The sequence below is a fragment of the Parasteatoda tepidariorum genome, chromosome 1, assembly GCF_043381705.1.
Source record: "Parasteatoda tepidariorum isolate YZ-2023 chromosome 1, CAS_Ptep_4.0, whole genome shotgun sequence".
NCBI lineage: Eukaryota > Metazoa > Arthropoda > Arachnida > Araneae > Theridiidae > Parasteatoda > Parasteatoda tepidariorum.
In genome coordinates this window covers 3,896,806-3,907,329 of record NC_092204.1, presented here as the reverse complement: position 1 = coordinate 3,907,329, position 10,524 = coordinate 3,896,806, and the positions used below count along the sequence as shown (strand labels likewise).

Genomic DNA, 10,524 nt, shown 5'->3' with positions numbered 1-10,524 from the left:
CTCAATCGACTTTCTCTATATATATATCTTTGCTGTTCTTGGATCTTTAGGATGTCAAAACGCAAGAATTTAACAATTTTTAATCATTTTGAGAAAAAAAATCACGACCTGAAATTAGTGAGGTGACAGCATCTAGTACCAATGTAAGTTTTTCTGTTGAACAGAAACGTGACACTTCCGTTGAAGAAAACGTTTCTAGCACATCAAAATCTGAAGAATGTGAAAGTGGCCCTCAAAGTGTTACTTCCCACCCACATGACATTGGACTTTTTTCAGAAGATATTACATGCGAGAAGATATTACATTATGTTCTTAAACCTAAAAAATCAAATCAAAATTCAACTAAACAATGCTGTCTAAATAAAAAGTCAAATTATATGCAGTGTCTACAAAACCTTATAATTTTTATGCATGTCATTCAAAATATCAATTTTTAACTATAGTATATTTTATACTGTACAAAAAATTTGATGTTTGCTATAAAAAAAATGACAATTTATGTACCTAAGTCAGAATAACTGGACAATTAAAAGGTTAAAAGCATATTAGAGTTTTAAAAAAATACAAAGTAAATAAAACAAAGAAGGAAAGAAACAACAATACTAATTAAATTGAATACTTATTAAATCCTTATAGTTAATGAATAAAATGATTACGTGGGATTGACCAGTCTAAATAACGCGTGACTAATCAAATATTCTTTTACGGACTAAACGATTCAGGTTTTACTAAAAAGAAATAATTCAGATTTAAAGTTCTCTTAAAGGAATTGAAGCAGGTTTTAAACAAAATTTATTCACTTAATTAAAATTGTATCGGAATTCAACAACGAAAGGTGCGGGCATCACGTTTAAAGAACATTATTCTTGTAGCATGGATAACCTAGTTATTCTTTAGAATTTATCTGTATACGGGTGGGATAACTATGGAAAAAATGGAACGTTAATTGGTAACAAACTCTGTTAATTACTGTAAGATTTTTTTTTAGAATTCCTTTTGTCTTACAGAATTACCTTTTGTTTTGGTTTCTCTTTCTTCCCGCGCTATCAGAACTTCGCTCAAATACTTCTAGAAATAGTTGTTCGTATTTATAGAAAGAAAAAAAAAGAATACTTCGAATCAATTTAAATGGTTTATAATTTTCATTCGATTTCCTAAACTGCAAATTATTTTATCATTTTAAAGTTTTAGATTTTTATAAAATAAAAAGGTCATTTTAAATTTATATAGTGTGAGAATATAGTATACAAATGAACTTTTACGGCCAAATTTTCTTTCAAGCCATTAAAAACTTTATTTCTCTTCTGTTTTCTAGTTAGTAACGATATTTTTAAAAATAATGTGTTAAAATTTTTTATTTTGTGATAACTTAAGGCATAAGTATATAAATGGTAAGAAGATATTGTAATAGCTTATAAATGGCATAAGAATAAATGGAAATATTTATAAACCATTCCTCAACTTATAGTGATACTTATCGCTTCTAATTTAAGATACTATTTTGCATCAAATTCTAAATGATGGTGTGTTATAAGTCGCATACTTAAAAATAATATTCTGAAAAAACAAAAAATGGTTTATTGCGATAAAAACCACAAAAACCACCCATTGACGCAAGGGGACTCTAACCCATGATCCGTCAACCACTGAAGATATTTCACGTCAGCACTGTAGTCAATGCGAACCGGATGCGGAATTCGTATCGACCAGCCAACGTTGGTATACGAACCCGAATCCCCCTGAGCCATCACGGCTTCCTCCCCCATATTGTGAGAATTAAAAATATCAATCCGTTAAAAAAGAAAGGCATTTTTATTTAGGGATAGTAAATGACTTAAAATATCTTCTGCACAAAGTAAGGAGCATATTTAAGGTTAGCTCCTTCAATCAAGATGAACGTGAAAAGGTTTTTTTTTTTAATAATTCTTTGCTGAGAATCATTTTTATTTATTAAAAACAGAAAAAAAAGAGAAAATATCTTAATAAAATATTTAGCATTACGTGATTATTTTGATGCGTATTTTATTGTTAAACCATTCAACTTTTAAGTTTTATTTCATCTGGATAGAATTTTGGTATACAATATAAGGTGTTTTGTGTACAATACTTTTGATATCCTTGTCCAAAAAAGTATGCATATTAAGGTTTCAAAATTTTAATGAGCAAAGAATAAAAAAAATAAAAAAATTATCGAGTCACTACAGTGGAAGGTGAGACTAAAAACGTCAACGTTTATTTTTTCTTGAGAAAACAAGTTTTCAGTGCTGATTGCCAGAAATAAGCCCCATCTAGCTAGTAATATCAGAATATCAAACTAGTTCTGATATTTTTATTTCCATCTTCTCTTCGCACAGATATTAGTCGCCGGCAGATATTGTGCAAAAAAAAAAAAAAAAAACTTTATTTTTAAAAATCATCCAAATAAACATATGAAGACCTAAATTGCGAATTAACCTAGAGGGTATGTATTGGGCACCGTTGATCAGGGGATAGGACGCGACCTCTTTGGGTGACCCAGGTTCGAATTCCAACAATTAGGCTTGGACATGCACCGGCCAGTGCATACGTAAAGTATTCACAGTGGTAAACGGACCCTTGGTTAGAATATCCTTGCCGTTGGGCTAACTGTTAGAGCTTTTCTGTGGTTTTCCTCTCTATGTAACGATAGTTCCATTCCTTCACTAAGACTAGTTTATTCCAATGTGTGATACAAATGTTACCTCATCTTTTGGTTTAAGTGCAAAATGACAAAGTTCGGAGTTGAACATTAATTGCCATTGAGTTAGATGATCGTAGGAAAAATAAAAATTATATTAGTGTTATTAAATTAGTGTATTAAATTTATCACTGTATCAGATTTTTCAATTTATCATATTAGTTATTAACACTATTCCTAGGGTAATCGCCCAAGGAAGTTATTTTGACTCCTTTTTAATTTCAATTAGAAAAACAATGATGTATATAATGACACAGTTTCTTAGAATTTTGTGACTTTTTTGTATAACATATAATTTTTTTTATTGTTAATATTTACTAATAACTTGTTATGTAAATGTAAATATAAAAAATTAATTTTGAACAAATTTCNTTTTTTTTTTTAAAATTAACCTAACAGGTTTTTCTGAAAAACTAGAGGTAGATAAAATTTTCGAAATCAATTTTGACAATAAATATGCATTATATAGTACGTGAAAGTAACACAAAATTAATTGGAGTATGAGATAATTACAATAACTAAATAGTCTGCACTGAAGTAATAAAATACCGATTTTTCTATATATTGAATTATTTATCTCTCATAGGATGGGCCGAAACGAATGTGCCCTTCTATGGGCCGAAACGAATGTTGCCTCCTAAAATTATTCCTCATAAGGCATACATCCCACTAGTTTATTTCAAAATTGGCGAGTCACACTTCCCTAGTTTCCCTTGTAAGACTAGTTTATTCCAGTGTGTGATAGAAATGTTACCTCATCTTTTGGTTTAAGTGCAAAATGACAAAGTTCGGAGTTGAACATTAATTGCCATTGAGTTAGATGATCGTAGAAAAAATAAAAATTATATTAGTGTTATTAAATTTATCACTGTATCAGATTTTTCAATATATCATATTAGTTATTAACACAATTCCTATGACAATCGCCCAAGGAAGTTATTTTGATTGCTTTTTAATTTCAATTAGAAAAACAATGATGTGTAATGACGCAATTTCTTAGAATTTTGTGACTTTTCGTACAACATATAATTTTTTTATTGTTAATATTTACTAAAAACTTGTTATATATCTGTAAATAATATAAAAAATTAAATTTGAACAAATTTCCAATACTCAAGTTATTCTTTCACAATGCTGTCATTTTGACTGTTTTTGGGCAATGTAGGCATATACTAAGTTTCAGTCTTTCTAATGCTAAATATATTAGTGTCATTCATACTAACGATATTCAGTTCAAAATATTTATTTTTCCACATTTTTATACGATTATTTAATCAAATTTTAAAAATGTGAAACTTGAAACAGCATTGAATTAACTGCAATACTAAGGAAGAAAAAAAAATCTGCGGATACGGCAGTAATCTAATCCCCTTTAAAAATAGTTATCAACTATGAAATACTAAATTTAATTGCTCTATAAATATTAACCATTCTAATTATTACACTGTTACTAAACACTTAATTATTTCTATTTAGTGTTCAGGTTAAACAAAATTTTTGCCGAAAATGATATTTATTGTTAGTTAAAAACGTTATTTAAATCTAACATTTGCGAGGGCAATAATCATGCAAAATATTTATTGTTATTACCATCCCTATTTAAGGAGTGATTTATGGCCACTTAAAATAAGAAAAAACAATCGAAAATGTGCATCTTCTTAACAATCTCTTTTCGTTCTATTTAATGTTCTAATGCTTCTTACAAAAGACATTTTAGAATGAGAAATTTAATTTGCGTAGTGGTGCTTTTTTTGAGAGGAAACAAGTTTTACAGTTAAAAATGCAATTTCCATTCAAAACAATTTTTTTTTTTACCTTAAAGGAGATAATTTTTTATCATAAATATTAGTTTTTTAAATTGTTTATAGAAATGAGTTTGGCAACGGTATTTTCTTTCTGTAATTTCGAAAATGCTGTTTTTTTATTACATAATTCCGTTTTTGTTTTAGTTAAATTGTTCGAGCAATATTTCAATTAAAATTGTTTGTAAATTTTAAAAATTACCTAGCAATAAATTTCTTTTTTATTTGTACTATTGTCGTTATATTTTTAATAATAACCAATTTAGAATAGTTAAAAAAAAACAGTATTTTTCCTACAGATTCTATTACTAGGTTTATTCTTATTTCCAAAAAGAATTTACTTTTTAAGTTCTTTATTTACTTTCCCTTATTTCCATGACGATGCGGCCAAACACCCCTAAAAAATATGTCTCAAGCATAAGCATTCATAATTTAAACTATTATTATAGTTTGTATATAAATCTTTTATACTTACAGATGAAAATACTTAAGCTTCCACTTAAAAAATGTTTTAGAATAACTATTTTTTTAAGATTGTTAAATAACATTTGCTTATTTTATTTGGCGTAAAATTAATGTAAATATTTTTTTAAGAAAGAAGACTATACCCGTCGTCGGGCAGCGTACCCAATTTTCGGGTTTACGACTACTAATGTTAAACTCCGCAGCCTTGTCATTTTGAACCCAATCCAGAAGACAAGGAAACTCCTGGATGAAGTATTGGGGAGAAATTTGCCTTCCTGGATGACTTTTTAATGGAACTAGCCCACATTTGTGTTATATGGAGCGGTAAACCTCAAGAACCTCCCACGATTAGCCTGACAACGGAACTCTAACCCTTGTTCCGTCTACCACAGAGGATATTTCACGTCAGCAGTGTGGTCGGCGCAAGTCGGGTGAGGAATACGTATCGACCAGCCATCGCCGGGATTCGAACCAGATTCACCTGATTGGAAGGCGAACGTTCTATCCACTGAGCCGTCACAGCTTAAGACTATCATAAAATAAGATTTTAACTATTTTGTTGCTGTAGGCCATTAAGGCAAGGGGTACGATTATTCATGTCTTCCAGAGGCGCTATCTAACATCAAGAATTCAACATCTGCCACACCCATACGTCATACCAGTTTACAGGGCGGATCCATTCATTCATCCTAAAATCGTAATTTTGACCTGAAACAGAACTACCCATCCATTACCCCCAGAGGTTTAATTTGGAGCATGGAGAGCTTTGTGAAACCGACAGATTTAACGTGCACCAGTCACAATTTACTACAAGGGGAGTGCCCAGTCGGCTGGATTCGAACTCCCGTTCTCATGAACGTGAGTCCAGCGCCCAGCCAACACCAGGCCACCTTGCCTACTTAATTACGTAATAATGTGTTATTCTTAGACTGAAAACTGTTCATTTATTTGCCAACTGAATGCCGCACTGGATGAAAAAAGAATTAAGCTATCCATAAAACAATACTGAGCAACAACAACGAAATCATGGAGAAAACTGGAAGACATATACCAAGACTATTAATAAAGCTAAGAAAATTGCAATATATTTTTTGCTATATTACACGGGTGCTAAGTCCCCTATTCGCTGAGGCTCACCAACTCCGATGATTGTTTCGCAATAATTGCCCTCTCTTGGCATAAAACAGTTGAAATTATTCTACTCAAAATATATGTTCTAAAAAGAACACTTTTTCCTCCACTTCTCACCTCCAAATATTTCCCATATGATGCTGTTAATATCTATAAGTAAACATCAATCATTTTTCTAAATAATCATTTTTTTGAAATAACATTTAAAATTAAACATATAGTGTTATAACAAATTGGGTGAGTTCAGAGCTGTCATTTTATATTTTTGCTTACCAAATGGACGGAGGCATTAGAAATACAACTTTTGCAATCATCACTTTGTTGCATAAATCTAAGAGTAAATCATTTAACGAATCTCTTTAACAGTAATTCTTAATAGTATATTAATGCCATTTCCACCAAAAATTAATCATTGTAAAACGGTTCATAACAAATGTGTTCAGCTAGTTAAATAAAACATTCTATACGAACTTTTAAAAACCATCTTTTACAATTCACAAAATCGTTTGCAATTTTTTCCCCCCACATAGTATTTATCTGTTTCAAAGAATGTTTTCTTCGACTGAATCTGCCCGTGGGGGAGAAAAAGCTTCGAATAAAATCTGTCGTTGTGTTGGAAGAACTTTTTTTTTTTTCGAATATTTTTTTTTCGGGCGAAAATAACGAGAAAGATGGAAATTTGCGTCTCTTGAATCAAAGTCATTGCCTCTATCAAATTTTTAGTCGCTTTTTCGATCTATTTTGGAAAATTCTTTTTACTATCCCATTGGCGCAAACAATTGGTTTTGTTGGCGATTTTTCTCTACGCTGCAATGACATTTGTATATATTGCTATGATGGAAAAAGCCCCAAGATATTTTGGCGAGAAAAAAACATTTTTTTCGGTGTTATAAACTAGATGATGCAAGCTTACAGTATAAATACCCAAATAACAAAATACCAGCGGTTCAATATCTTTTGCCGATGATCAAACGCGTAAATCTCGAGTAGGCCGTGAACAGCATCTTGAACTGGGCATTGTCCGTCAAGAGGACGACCTTGTGGTAGCACCGTTGTGATTAAAACAAGTAATATAAAAAAATATTAAAGTCAATTCCTACTAGGTCAGGAAAGAAAATATTTTAGTTACTTTTTTATTAAATAATTAAAAAATTTTAACCCAAATAAAACTTGTAAAATTTAATGAATTAATGTTTGAAAAACTGTATTAACGTCAAGTGTCATCTCACTACAAGTTTAAGAAAAATGTATTTGAACTTGAGTTGTTGAATAAAATGTATTTTATAAACGATTGAGCAACGATTTTATAAACGATTGAGTGCGACCCCTGCTCGCTAACGCTCGCCAACTCCCGAATACTCGCTTCGCTCGCTACTAACTTAGGTACATTGCAAATGCACAAATTTCTAAGAATTCAAAACAATCACTCAAATCCATATAACAACTTTTTTTAAAAATAAAATCACATCTTTTTAGTAAATACTAAGTCATTAAAATAAATTTGAATTCAAATAAATGACATGTAATTCGTTAAACCTATTAGAAATGTGCTATAGTATAAAATCTTAAGATAAAATTTCTAAAACTGATATCTCTTTAAAAAGGTTAAAATTTTGGCTATAATTAAGTCTATTAAGAATTGAAATAAGTGAATTGCAATGGAAAAACCCGCATAAACAAATAAATTCTAGTAAAACAAATAAATTCGTGATATAAATCAAAAATCGTTAAATAAATTCGTAATATATAAATTCGTGAAAAAAAGCGCTTTCGACAATATTAAAATCGAGATCTATCGACAAAGACTACTCACTTTTGCCTAGCTTATGCTCTCTGGTTATTTCAGTTTCCGTTTTTAAAAGCTCTATATGTTGAGCCATCTCAGCTAGATTTGGCATGTGACATTTTTAGCGGCAATCATGGGTCGATTTTCTAGCGTTGCCATTCGGAGAATTGTAATGAGGCTTTTTTTTGTCGCCGTGTAAGAGAAATATGTATGTACATAGATGACTAACGCTTTACCCATCAGAAAATCCATTTCGATTTTCTTTCATATCTATTTAATGAATGAATTAATAGTTGAAAATTCAAAGTCAAAAATTTTACGCTGGAATTTCATAAAAGTTATTTATTTTTATCTAAATAAGCCTTTATTTTCTTAATGTTTTAAGAATAATTTAACATCTATTCTTCTATCTGACAAAGTTTTTTTAACATGAAAATTAAAAAAAAATTTTAAGATTTCCTGTTCTTTTTAAAAGAACCATTAAACTAGTTTTAATAATTTAAAAAAATTTCGAACTATAATTAAGAGTTATAATATTTTAACTATATTCTAACAAAATCTCTTTTTTGTTTGGTGTTTCTTAAAATATTAATTCTTTCGTTTAATTTAATTATTCTTAGAAGATTTAACATGTGTACATATACATTTTACATAAAAAAAAAGGAATCTAAGGATTTATTTTTGAGGTTCACACAGACATAGTTCTCAGAAATTATTTTTGCAAAATATTTTTTTTAAAAATAAAACTTAATGAACAAAATTTATCAACCTATATTTCGACCCTTAATGTCATTTATTTCATGAAATTAAGTTTAATAGCTTAAGCTTTCAAAAAAAAAAAAAAATTATCAACATATAAAAGTTAAACAATATGGGAATTTTTTATATATACATATACATAGATATATATAAATATACATATATATAGATATGGATATATACTACACTCTACCTTGCAATAATGCATAAGACACTGAGCTTTTGACTTTTTAAAATTCCTCAAGAAACTTTTTTTAAACTTTAGAGATGTTTAATTTATGCGTTTTCTGATAGTTAGCAATAAGATTTAAAGCTTTCAGAGGTTTGGTGACCTACAATAAATTACGAAAGAAAACAAGTCTTTTTAGACACCCTACGCCAGAAAATCTACAAATGAGCTTGTAACTTATATCGATTACTTCAGTTATTTTTAATAACTGTAATAAGTGTCCTAAACCTAGAGTAAATATTTATGGAAATATCGAATTTTTTTTTTTTTTAAATAATTTTTTCGGACCTTAGGTTTTTTTTGCTGTAACTTCATAAATATACTATGGAATCAAACGAAATTTTTAGAGCAAACTAAATTCGTTAGAAATTGCGCATTAAAGTACATTTTATACAGTGAATGTGCACAAAATTAAATTTTTTTTCTTCATAATTTTGAATTGAATCATATTTGACTATTAAACAAGCTTTATTAAAACTGAGACTGGCATTGTGACGGATGACCCCTCCGCCCCACTGAAAGTATGTGTTCTTTTGCATGCTTTCTTTATACCATCAAAGTTTAGTTACCATATGATTATAAGGTATTATCATTTATTGTTAAATTTTGTCTTATAATACAAAATAAAATTTGTTAAAAACCCCTCATCATTAAGCTTTTTTTTGAAAAATACAAAAAATACTTGAAAATTAAAAAGAGTTTTAAGCAATTTTCTAAGATATTCAAATCAAACTTTTTATTAGTTAACAAATACGATTCACAACAAATTATGACAAAGCTTTAAAAATTTTTCGGTGCATGCGTAGAATTAAAAAAAAAACTATCTTTCATACTCATAATAATAATAACCAATCTTTCTTGGCTATTAAGATTTCTTTCTTGCCTATGCTAACTACTAAACTTTGCTGTTTCTGATGATTTGATCTGGTGGTATTCATACTTTATGTCTTTTTTTACTTGTTACTCCTTACTTTTCAGAACCCGTGCCTTTTAACTTTAGTAATTTCAATTATTTAAATTTAATTTTTTTGTATTAATAAAATTTTTTTTCCCTTTCAGATTTATGCAGCTCTTCATAAATGCTCTTAAAAGAGGAACGTCAAGTCAACACCCTTTAATAGAGACATGAGAAAAAAGTACGTTATTTTTTTATTCGACACAATCAAAAAAATATTACCGATTATTAATTAATATAATTGTTACAAACTTGATAATTAATATGCTTGTTATTGATTGGCATTCCCTGGGTTGCTTTTCAAATTACTTTTTACACGACTTTTTGCAGACCTGACAACTTCAACGCTTTTTTCAAAATAAATCATAGAGTTGTAGACATTTAACACTAAACATACCAACGTTAACACTAAACATAACCGGTCAAATGAGCGTTTAAGAACTTTTGCATTGAAAATGAGCTTATCATCTTATCGTTTTTGCACATTTGACTTTCATGACTTTTTCTAACAATTACATACAGTTCATATTCTATTATTTTGTTTGTTTCGAATAATACTTGTCGTATACCTATTTCTGCCACAACCGGTCATTTGACCGGGAGAACAATTTATTGCTTTATAAGGTTATCGGATCAGAAATTACGATGTAATGCGCATTCAATGTATTGCCTGGGGATTCA

The 10,524-nt window shown here is 29.3% G+C and overlaps 1 protein-coding gene across 1 annotated transcript in view; it reads left to right on the top strand.

Annotated features, from left to right (window-relative positions):
• LOC107455053 (chaoptin) overlaps window positions 1–10,524 on the top strand; it is a gene marked incomplete at its 3' end in the record, with an annotated part of 272,614 nt that overhangs the window by 245,207 nt on the left and 16,883 nt on the right. The window contains 1 exon segment of the mRNA XM_071186716.1: window positions 9,948–10,024.